We start from the raw sequence: 12,511 nt of genomic DNA, 5'->3' as shown, positions 1-12,511 counted from the left end.
TGGAACATGTGTCATGTTAAGTCTGTGGCACAGGTGATATGAAAGGAAATATGAGCTGTACATAGACATTAGGTCAGTCTTAACGTACAGCATCCACATTTATAGGTGCTGGAGCTGGGGGTGCTGCCGCATCTCCCCCCTCCCGGCTTGTGGTTTTCATCATATACAAGGTTTACAGTTTGGGCCAATGGCTCTTAACACCCCACACCGTACAAATTGTTCCAGCGCCCCATCCAAATGAAATCGCCTCTTGCACCATCGGCGGACACTGTCTATGCACTGTCTCCTGCAGTATGCTCCTAACTGACCTCACGTGGCCTGAAACGGTAGCGTTTGACTCAGGCCCTTCAAATCCAAAAGCATAATCCTTTGCTGCTTGAACCTAGGTTAGCTGGCTTGATGCAGTAGGAGAATCAAAAACTGCCTATGTGGCCCAGCCCATAGAGGGAGACACATACCCACATTTTGCTAATGGGGGAGGGGCCAGGGGGTTACATATTTTTCTTCCCTTTTGGTGTGGGGAGCCTTGACATGGATGGACTGCTTGATTCTAGCCCGTGCTAGGTATAATGCTGGCAGCCAGGTGTGTCTGTGCCCTACATCAGGAAGGTGGTGCTGCCTCTTCCTTGAGCCAAACTGGTCAGTTAGAGGACAACTGTATGCCTCACAGAGGATAGTAACGAGCCTGTTCAATGGTGTGTAATGGTGTAGGAGCCTTTGTCACAGCCCAGAACCCCACTGGGCTAGACACTGGCCCGTACTTATTGTCACGTGCAGGAGTAGCCACCTCGGCTGTGAGAGTGTTGGCTTTTTACGAGCTCATAACGGTTGGGCCTGATTAATACTTGGCTGGGAGCAAAGGTAAAGTACTGCCACAAGTGGTGGTGAAGATTCAGGGAATGGGCTTTTCCTCCCAGTGATCTCTACTGAACTGTGGCTGTGGGTGGTGGTACGAGGCACCATGCTATGCTGCCTTTTGCATGAGCGCTACCTTTAACCCAAGTGGTCGGTCCAGAGCCCAGGCCCCGCTTTCAGCCTGGGCTACACTTAAAAGAACTCTTTGGCCCGTATAAGCTGTCTCTGTGCGAGGCGGGTTTACACATCTAGCCATGCCAAGAGCCCTTTGTAGAGCAGACTCTTCACAAGCGTAGGGTTGGTAAAATTCCAGCTTGGGTAATTAGTGTGCCACCACTAATTACCCAAAAGTGGTTTTCACTTTCTGGGCTGACGTGTGGGGTGCTGCAGCTCAGCAGTGTTAAACTGCTATTGCCCAGAAGTGGCTGCATTTCGGTATCAGTAAACTGATTCCTGTCTGTGCATATGACCGTACCTATAACATGACAGTGCCGAGGAATAAAAGGCCTGCCATGCGTGAATTGTCTCCAAAACGCAGGTTTTGAACCCCCCCACACACCTATCTCAGCAAAAGCGAGCACTAGCAGAAACCATGAGAGGATCAGGTCTGCCAAGCCAAATGCAAGGATCATGGCTGGCTAAGACCATGCTTGCATAGTTGGTCCATGAGCTTTGTTGCATAAATGCTTGAGTTTAGCCCTTTTGGCATACCAGGCAAAAGTGGGTAAAAATACTAATGCATGATTCCGCTGCACCATGCTGCCCCCTTCCCTGGGTGTCTGCAGAGCAATCAGACACCAGTCACTAGGTGTAGTTTAGGAAGGCCTGACTTCCACCATGTAAAATCATGCTGGTCAAAGCTGAGGGTCCTCACCTGACCCCCCAGCATGCCCTTTTCAGTGCCATTCCCCCACAATTATTGACGGCAGCATATGCCCCATAACGGACTAGCTTGCTTTGCTAAATTTCAGTTTTTCGAGCGGGGGGAGGGAGTTTGGTGGGTGATTAATACAATTGACTCAACCACCATGACTTGCTTTTCAGTAGAAAGTTTTCCTTCCTTTCTGAAAGCCGGGTCTGGGGAAGATGCCAGGAAAGGGCATTCGCTACACTGAAGCAGTGGCATTAGAATGCCTCGTTCCCTCAACCCCAGCACATAATGGACGGCTGCGAAGCAGTACGTATTCCAGTGAGCAAGCTGTCATTAGTATTAGTGCAAGAGGCAAAACTCTTGCTATGGCTTTATAGAAAGAGAAATTTAAAGGCAGCTACTCCTATTGGTCCAACAGGAGCAAATGCCCCTTGAGGAAGGCCCATTGGCTTCTTCTGGGTCACATACCGTATGGGGTAGTGCATCAGTGCTTAGCTTTAAGTGATGCTAATTAGTTCTCTGCTGTGAAACACCCAGGTACGTCAGCGGCAAGCCTCCCAGCATTAATTTTGACTCCTGCCTCCTCCTCGCAACCTCACTGAGTTTCGCTTTTCCTTTGTTTCAATGTAACTTTTATACAGTAATAGGCCCTGGCTTCACAAGCAGGTTGACCACTTTCTGCCCCAAAACACACGGAGAAACTGGGCCTTCCCCGGCACTCTCTCTTTCAGAGGAGGCCATGGCATTGCCAACATAGCGCCACTGCCACAGTGAAATGTGGGAAATGCTGACCGGCTCGAACAAATAGGCCTCATTGCCCTTTGTTGTCCAGCTGCATTGTAGTTTAACTAGCCCACTGTTAATGAAAAACGCGGCTCACCCAGTGCCTCAACAAGGCAAAGCTAAGCTGCGACTCAAGCTCTGTGACCTTTGGCTTTAGCTGTACTGCGCTCATTTCTCTAGGGCTTCATGTTCGAGCCGGTCAGCATTTCCCACTAACCTAGTCTGCCATGTTGGCCATTCCCCTCTCGCCCCCCCCACCTCATCCCTCCCCCCCCGCCCCCGCCCCCTTCAGCCCCAGCCGGCTTGGATTATTTGCCCTTCATCAGGTGAAAAGTGACTTGTTCTCCCCCGCCGCCCCCCCAAAAAAACCCCAGCTGTGGCAGTGGCGCTATGTTAGCCGTGCCTTTGTTGCTAACTGAGGGGGCTGGTCCATGGCAGAGTTTGCCAACCCACTCTGCTGACCTGCTGCATTCACGTGACCCAGACTCTATTCTGGGTTTGAAGCGGCTCCTCCAATGTGGGTCACGCTCAGTCAGTCCTGCCCCCCCCCCCCCATTTCCTCTAGAGGCCCCAACTACGCCCAGCATCCAACTGTACCGGTACACGCACATCCTGTCCTCAGGTGGTTTCAGTCTAAAGCGGCAGGACAGATTTTTGGGGGTGGGGGGAGGGGGATTTCAGGGGATTGGTGGCCTGTCTGCTGCCCTGTCTGGCACCTTTCCAAGCTCACAGTTAGCAGGTAGGCTCCAGCCCAGCTGCAGAGCAGGGGCACGACACTCATGGCCTGAAGGGCAATGAGGCCTATTTGGCCACGTGCTACTGCTGCTCGAGGGAGCTGCTCCAACCAAACCAACGCTCAGCCAGCGCCGGTCCCTTACCGGAGCCCAGCTTAGCGCCAGGGAGGGAGTTTGCATACAGAAGGGGATGCCGAGGTGGGGCTAAGCGGTTCGGAGTGAAAAAGGGGGCTCGGGGCTGGGGCAGGGGGTTGGGGCATGGCAGGGGGTGAGGGGTGCGGGCTTTGGGCAGCACTTATCTCAGGCAGTTCCCGGAAGTGGCTGATATGTCCCTCTAGCTCAGGGGTCCCAGGGAGCTCTGTGCGCTGCCCCAGTCTGCAGGTGCCGCCTCCACAGCTCCCATTGGCCATGGTTCCCAACCAATGGGAGCTGTGGAGCCAGCACTCAGGGTAGGAGCAGCATGCAGAGCCACCCTGGCTGCCCCCGCACCTAGGAGCCAGAGGGCCATCGGCCGCTTCCGAGAGCCACGCAGAGCCAGTCGCTGCGGCCACCCGGACTTTTAACAGCCTGATCAGCTGTGCTGGCTGGAGCCACCAGGGTCCCTTTTCAGCTGGGCGTTCCGGTCGAAAACCTCCAAGTGCTGCAAGATTACGTGATTCCCATGGTGGCCCGAATAATAAGCAAAGCTGGGTGACAAGCAGTGAGACTGCAGCAGAGGCTGCCAGCAGCCTCTTGGCATTTCCCAACACAGCACGTTTCACAAGCCCCTCGCTGCAGAGACACATTTCCTCATTTCTTGGGGCGGGGGGGGAGAGAGAGCAACAAATGTTGGAAATAGCACGTGTGTCTCATTCAGAAGATGCCTGTCCTGCTGCCTGTGCTGGAAGGCAGATCAGCTTCAATCCCAGACAGGCTCCTCTGCAGTTGAACTGATGGAATATGGATAATCCTCAGGTGTTTACAGGTACTCGCTCCTTCCGGGTTAATGTGCTGTGCTCTGCCCAGGTTTGGCAGCATCCCTACCTCTCTGCTAGCCTACTTCCCATTTGTTATTCTTCGTATTACGATTCAGGGCGTCATTATTGGCGTAATGAGCTATGCACCTGTGGCCAAAGTGTAACGAAAAGAGCTAGACTCTTTGGCTAGCTGTCAGCGGCCGGTATAGCATCCCTAGGACAGCTTACTATATGTAGCTGTTGATCCCCTGTGTCTATTCTTTCCCAATTGAGTGGCAGATTGCTACGTCACTTGATGGCTTGTCTGCCCTCTCTCTCCTTTAGCGCAGGGTCAGGCATGGTTTGTCGCTGTATTTGGATGAGAAATCTTTTATGAACCCTGATCATTTGAGACACTCTCTTTTCTCCTACTTCCTGGGGTGCGACTGGGCTCTCACCCGCTCCTCTGGCACTTCAGCAGCATGGTCGCTCTTCACTGCACTCGGATGGTGCTTTGTACCACCCCATGACAGGAGCACGTGCAGGCCCCAGTGCAGATCAGGGCACCACTCTGCTAGCAGCTATACACACACACACTGAGAGGCAGCCACTGCCCCCAAAGCGCTAACTAGACAAAGGGCAGAACGGGGAACGGAGGTCCGAAGAGATGAAGAGATGCACCCAGGATCCCCCAGCAGGTCAATGACAGAGACTGAAATAGAACCATGTCTCCTGCCCTGTGGCAATAGCCACCAGAGAACACTGTCTCTACTGAAACTGCCCCAGGTCCATCAGTATTACTGGGTTTAATCTCTCTCGCTACATATCAATTATTAAACCCTAATGCCCATAGCACATTATTATTAATACATTAATTTCTAAGGTGTCCAGCACCACAGCGTCTAGGCATACTTTGTGCAGTGCCAGAATAAACACAGATTGCATTCTCCCCCCGGCCCTCAAATATTACGGCACCAAACTAGCTAACCTAGCAGTCCCATGCAGGTGGATGCAGCAGGCTAAAATCCAGGAGCGTCTAAAGCCCACTTAAGCGAAAGCCCCTACAAAGAGAGGAGCTTTAAACTGTGCGCCAACAGACACATAGCTAGGGGCACCAGCTCCTGAGGACACTTGCCCCTCTAGGAGATGGTGTGCCAGCCAAGTGTGGGTACCATGATGTGCACTGGGGCAGAGAGGGGCTCAGATACTTGGGCCTTAGGGACACCTGGGCCCTAGGGCCAAGGGTCCAGATCCTCTAAGTATTTAGGTGCCTAATTCCCATTGAAATCAATGGGAGTTAGGCACCTAAATACCATTGAGGAGCGGGGCCAGCACCTGAAATTCCTCGCAGCAGTGAATAGGCAGCCAGTGCAAATTACGTAGAAGAGATTAGATACTCTCTCTGTTTTGACCTACTTAAAAAGCACAGTTCACCAGTACCAGATACTTCAAAGGACAGGTTAGGAAACCCCGCAGCAGGCAGTTATAGGATAATCGACTGGGGGGAGGGGCAGTTTCTCCCTAAGCCCTGGTGCATTGTGTTTGAGAAAATGTATTAATGTGGAGCATCTTGTTCTTATGTCCCTTGATGTGAACACAGAAAGTGGTCCTTACCCCTTTTTAAAAGTGTGAATGCCAAGCCTTCAGCATCAGCACCATCTACTGGCGAAATTCACTGGGAATAGCAACAGCAGCCCTTGGTTCTCATGCAGTTCTCTCACCGTCTTCAAAGCCGGGCTTAAATCTGGTTGGCTGTAGGCGTCTCTCCCACACGCAGTTAAAAAAATCCCCAACTGCTAAATGTCAGTAAGAAGTGGGAGTATAATTGTGAATTTTAATCAGGATCAGCCCCCTGCCAGAGGTGCTGGATTGTTATTCAGGCCGAGTACAAAGCGAACAAGTTTCCCTGAGACTCTGACATTCCAGAATGTGCCCTACCAAACACCCATGGGTGGGGAATAACATGACAGCTTTGCAGGGCAGACTGTACAGTGTACATGTCACACTTTGCTACAGAAGAGCTCAACCATATTTGTAGATTGTGCACCGCACCACCACTCCAGGGACGTAAAGACAGCGTAACCAGCTTCCTGAGTATTCCCTAGCATAGGGTGGAGAACACTCAGTAGGGTGTAGAACCAGTGCAATACTTGGCAGCCTTCTTCCCTCCCCCCCGAGAAGCTGGTATAGGGGGTGGGGCTAGCTAGCCCCAGCTGTGAGAACAACACATAGGGGACAGGGCCAATTCTGGAGCATTCTTAAGGCTGCTCTGAATTACACTCCCCCAGCCTGTCCCAGGATCAGGCTTATGCAAAGGTGACATAAAGCCACCTTTATCCACCTACATCCTATGCTGAGAACAGCTCGGCCCAGTGACTTCATTCTGAGCACTAGAGACAAACACAGCAAATCTATGTTAATGAGGCGTTAGGGTTTCATAGCTAAAAATAAAAAGGAGTCAGGAACTGCACCAGTTAAAGCCCCAGGACCGAAACCGACTCGGTCGCATTTCACAGCTGCCTGTTAGGTCTTTACAACATGGACAGTAAAATATATTAAACTCACATTGCAATAAAAAAGCCCACCTGAATAGATCATTTGTAGACCGAAGTAATGATGCTGAGGGAACATCACTACAGGAACTTTTGTATTTCCTGACTTGTGCAATTTTAACAGCTTCAACCATCATGCCACAGAAACACGGTGTTTTGTCCCAATTACCTAGATTTTTTTAAACAGTGCGTATATAAAGAGAAATAGCCTTTGCTGACATGTTAGCACCTCCAAGGTTACGGGTAGGCTTCTGAAGATCACATGTGGTTTTGAGGTGAACTTCTCAAAGTTTGTGCCGCTGCTATTGTTTGGCTGGAGATTGTTTTGGGGAAAATTTTTACCAGATGTCAAACAACACGTTAAAATCTTAGTGTAGACAAGGCAAGTTGTAATTTTAACCAGCTAAAGTTACCTCAATCTACTAACGTGCTAAAATTACAACTTGCCTTCACTAGGATTTTAACTTAAGAATACACATTTTTTTCCTAGTGTAGACGTGGCCTAAGAGTTTACACATTCTGATAGCTGAATCGTTGCGAGAGTGAACGATGGTATCTTTTAATGAAAGCATACAATTTGCCAAATATTGCAGAATGCATCAAAAAGCCTTTATATGAATTACACATCTGTGATTTTTTTGGGCATGGGAGGGGGTAGGAGATAAAGGCTTCTTAATTGAAAATGAAGACTTGATTATTTCCAAAACAGATGAACTGAAGTGTTTTTAAACTGGGTTTTTTTCTTGCCACACACAGCTTTGTAGATGATGCTTGTGGGGAGATTTTAATCACGTAATGGGCCTGCAGCTTCACAGCATTAGAGTGCCAATGTCATTCAAACCTCACTAGGAGACCGCATCACTGCTATTTTTGGTGCCTTGGACGATTTAGATATGTTGTAGCAAGAGTACCCTGTAAGAAAAGGTTATTTCTCCCCTACGCCTGGCATAACATGAATTATCCTGATCATAATATGAATCAGTCTCCCCATCATTTTAATCAGATTTAGACAACAGGAAATGCTATTGTGATTTCAGTTCACGGTCCAAGTACCATGCAAGTCCACTAAATAGTGACTAACCCATTAGACTGAAAGATAATTTACCTTTTTAACGAAAAGCAAACTGTAGGTCTACATTCCCCCAATCCGTGCTCTGTATTATGCTTAACGTGTCATTTCATTTACATGCTTTAGCTGCAGAGGGTTTGGGTTTTTTTTTTTTAATAGACACTGTTAGCTGTTGCTGTAAATATGGACACAGACAAAATACACAATGAATAGCAAACAGCACAATGATGACTTTCCACACTCCCACCTCAAACGGAAACATTAGGAAACATGAGCAAAGAGAGCTGGTTTGCAAATTAAAATAAATTGAGGTCAACAATTTATACTGATTAAAACCTGTGATGATAAAATATTCCCAAACATGAGAAGGTTAAGAATACAAGGGTGTTTTAATAGATTCCAGCTAACAACCCCACCCAAAATATTACACTTGCTTTACAAAAATTCTACATCTTTACAAAGAAAAAGTAAAATCTGGAGAGACAGAATGAAAGGACCCAGTCAGATCCCTTCTACCATAAAATCCTTCATTACCCACTATAGCGCCTGACTCACACTGGACTCACTCCCGGGATTTTTTCATCCTTAATCATGTTCTTTTGTTTGTTAATTTCCCCGTATTTTTTAAATACCAAATCTTTAAGCTGGGTTGGCACATCAGCAGATAGGGAGCCTCCGCTGACATGTTATCAAAGCGGGCCTCCCCTCCCACCCACTAACAAGCCCACAGGAGGTACATGAGGTGCATGTTTAGGTTGGACATTGCAGGGAGGGAGGGCATAAATGGTGGGGCTTGGGATTTATTCTGGCAATTATAGTGGTATAATTATGGTAAATTTCTCAGCATAGGCAAGCCCTAAAACTCTGCTATTCTTTAGGCTTCTCCCACTGCACCTCTCTTCCTACATTTCCCAGTAGCCTGAACTCCATAATTGTGCTCCATGTCCCAGCAACCTCCGGCCCCCTCCAGACAAGCAATTTTCCCACTCTCCCCTCATTCCGAGATTCAGAAGCATGACTCCCTGGCCCTGTAAGGCCCCCTGCATCCCACCCCCAATCCATGTCTCTCACTGTCCCCTACCCCTACTCAGAACTGCTGACCTTGGGAACGCCACCATCCATAGGCCTCCACCCCACATTGCTGGCTTGGTCCGGCAGCTCAGCCTGGAGTCAGGAGGCGCCTACGTATGTCTGTAAAGGGATTAAAGTAATTTTCAATGCTGCTCTGCACACACGTGAAAGCAGCTCTGGCTTAGACCCTCAGGTAAGGGAAAAAACAAGCAGGATCATAAGGAGAGGGATAGCTCAGTGGTTCGAGCATTGGCCTGTTAAACCCAGGGTTGTGAGTTCAATTCTTGAGGGCGCCTCTTAGAGATCTGGGACAAAATCAGTACTTGGTCCTGCTAGTGAAGGCATGGGGCTGGACGTGATGACCTAACAGGTCCCTTGCAGCTCTATGAGATAGTTATGTCTCCATAAAAGTGACCCTGTCACTTTAAGGTACACACCCTTCTTTGTACGACATCTCCCAGCCCACGCAATAGGAGTCAGAACTCAGCTTTCTTCAGTCTGATCCAAAAGAGAAAACCACCAGACAAAAGGTAGCTGGCCGCAGCTAGGCAAAATGAAACACTACGTCCCTTGCAATCATGTTATGTGGGCAACCTGTGTAAGGCATGTGGACAATATTCCAGCTCCTCAGGTGCTCCTGACGCTCTTTCCTCCTTGGGCTAGATGAGTTGCCTCTTCCTCCTTTTATACTCTATGTATACTCTACTCTACTCTAATGAGGCTCTAGTTCACTCGTTTCAGCATTTCCTCATCAATTCTTTATGGGTATGTCTACACTTCAAGCTAGAAGTGTAAACTTTCAGCTCAAGAGACATACTCATGAAAGCACTGATCCAGCTAGCATGCCAGAGTATAGACACACCTGCACATGTGATGGTTGTGTCCAGGAATTAACCAGTATTGGAAGGAAATTATTAGAGAGATTCGTCGTCTGACAAAGTGACAACTTCCTAGAGATCCCCTTACCGTCTTACTTAATGCTCCAGTAATGGAGCTACATTTTAAACAGGACAAATTGATGATTTTTTTTTTTTTATGGTTAGCCATAAGGCTTATACTGCACATTTTGGAAAAATGTGACTTCTCTGGAAGTGTGATGTAGTAAAATATGGACTGTCCTTGTAATGGAAAAGCGTTCACACCACGTATGTTTACAAGAGAAGTACCAAAAAGAGAAGTATTTAGAAATTTGGTCACCCTTTTTAGCAGAGGAGGCTGGCTCCCTAGTCAGCAAGCCCAGAATGTTTATCCAGGTTCTTGGAATATTTACCTGAACCTGAAGGAGTCCTATACAATAAAATATTAACATACTATATTATAACTGTGCCTTAATAAAAAGTTTTTTAAAAACAGTGACCACGTGAGGGGGTAGATGCTCAGGGTATGCACCTGGTGGCTTGGATGGGATTGTTCTCAGGGTGGCTAGCCCTTCCCACGGCCACAACTACACTACAATCAGAGCTAGGGTGACCAGATAGCAAGTGTGAAAAATCGGGATGGGGTGGGGGTAATAGGTGCACCTATATAAGAAAAAGCCCCAAATATTGGGACTGTCCCTATAAAATTGGGACATCTGGTCACCCTAATCAGAGCTAGCATGGATACGTCTCCTGGAGCTGGACTTTACACCTGCAGCTCAAAGTGTAGCTGTACCCTGTGTTCTGTAACTTCCCATTGCAAACCCACCCTCCCCACCCCCAACTCCTTCCATATCTCCCTCCCTCCCCCCATACTAAGTATATTTCTCCACAGGAAGGCCAGAAAATACAGTTGAAGCTATTTGGAGACATGGCAAGACAAATCATTAGGAACATTTTCAAGACATCAAGAACAGAGATATTAGTAGTCACCATAACTCCACTCTTCTCCCCCCCCCCCCCCCCAAAAAAAAAAAAAACCTTCTTAGAAGTCTACCTTGGGAAGAAATGAGCCATGTGAATTACACCGGGGGGAGGGGGGGAAGAGGAGAGGAGAGACAGACTCTCTTTTGGGGGAAGCTAGGTATAGTGGGTGGGGTTCTTTGGAAGTGGGTTTTTACTGTAAAGCTAGTTTTAACCTTTATATGGAGCGGGTGCTGCTGCTCTATAATACCCTTGCCATGTAGACAAAAACTGAAGCTTTGAGAGCATCTCGTGTACAATTGGGCATTGCTCCTGAACGGTGATTGTAGCTGATGTCCACTAGTTTATTTCAAATTCTGTCATTACCGAAATTGTTCATTCCAACAACCCAAGTAGTTAGATGCATCTATTCCGCCTGATGAAACAGCACTGGGAATGAGAACGCTAGAGGGGGTAAAGCACTGCAAAGCAACAGCCAGAGAAAGGATCTCTGGGTTTCTTGTACCTGTTCTGCTCTGTTGGCCTGGAATGGGCAAAGCAGGAGGCAGAAAAATGAGCTTTGTGATTCAGAAGAGCAAACAGGAAAAGACCCTGCTCTATGACATCATCTCAGAGGCACTGGCCAGAAAGGGGCAAAGCACATGGTCTTGGTTGGGGAGCAATGGGAGATGGCGGCTGCCCCGCAGAGCACCTAAACCCCATAGGAATGGAGCCTTGCATGAAATTCCAAGTGGTAGCTGATTTCTCTCAGAAGTGTTAGATTTTTTTTTTTGCTCCTCATGTTGCGCCACGTGCCCCCTTTCCCTGCAAACCACTCTTCCTCCAACCCCCTCTTCCCAGAGGGCTACAGAGTCCAAAAAGACTTCCCTCCTAAGCCCCGCATGACTGGTATTCCTGTCACAATGCAAAATGATTTCATAACCACTTAACATTAGTGCAGCTCTGCTGCACAAGGAGTGTTGCTATATAATTTAGTCATTTATAGTACACGGGGGCCATAAAAATGATTCATTAAAGCACCAATCAATCCTACAAAATGATGCATACAGGCCCATTAACCTCAGTTGGGCACTGTAGAAGCCCACCTCAACGAATCTCTTTGCAGGCTCAGAGCCTTTCGAACTTGTTTCTCAGGAATCTGGGGATCCTGGTTATACCGTATTTGAAAGAGCTCCTACAGTTATTCCCTCTGCACGTGGCAGTCAATTCACCTAAACTAGGCACTTGCTTTAAATATAATTGATCTGCGTGTAACAACTTCCCAGCATTAAGAACCCCACAACCATTTGGGTGGGATTTTCACAAGTGCCCAAGTGACTTAAGAGGAAGTCCGATTGTCCCGCGTTCCATGCACTGGGAAGTTATTCCGCCTTACTACTACTAGGGTCACTGCTGAGCTTGTGTGTTAGAGTGCAGATCCACCCCCTCTATTTTTGGTAAAGTTACCCGAGGTGTACTATCCAGAACTCTGGATTGTTCAGAATATGTTGAGGAGCTCCATCTCCAAGGCCTGGTCCACACTAACCCCCCACTTCGAACTAAAATATGCAACTTCAGCTACGTGAATAACTGAAGTCGAAGTATCTTAGTTGGAACTTACCGCGGGTCCAGACGCAGCAGGCAGGCTCCCCCATCGACTCCGCGTGCTCCTCTCATGGAGCAGGAGTACCGGCGTCGACGGCGAGCACTTCTGGGATCGATCCGGGATCGATTTATCGCGTCTAGACAAGACGCGATAAATCGATCCCAGAAGATCAATTGCTTACCGCTGGACCCGGAGGTAAGCATAGACCTACCCCA

This window comes from Malaclemys terrapin, chromosome 10 (genome assembly GCF_027887155.1).
Source record: "Malaclemys terrapin pileata isolate rMalTer1 chromosome 10, rMalTer1.hap1, whole genome shotgun sequence".
NCBI classification, from domain to species: Eukaryota; Metazoa; Chordata; order Testudines; family Emydidae; genus Malaclemys; species Malaclemys terrapin.
The sequence above is the reverse complement of the archived record's forward strand: the minus strand, read 5'-3'. Positions refer to the sequence as shown.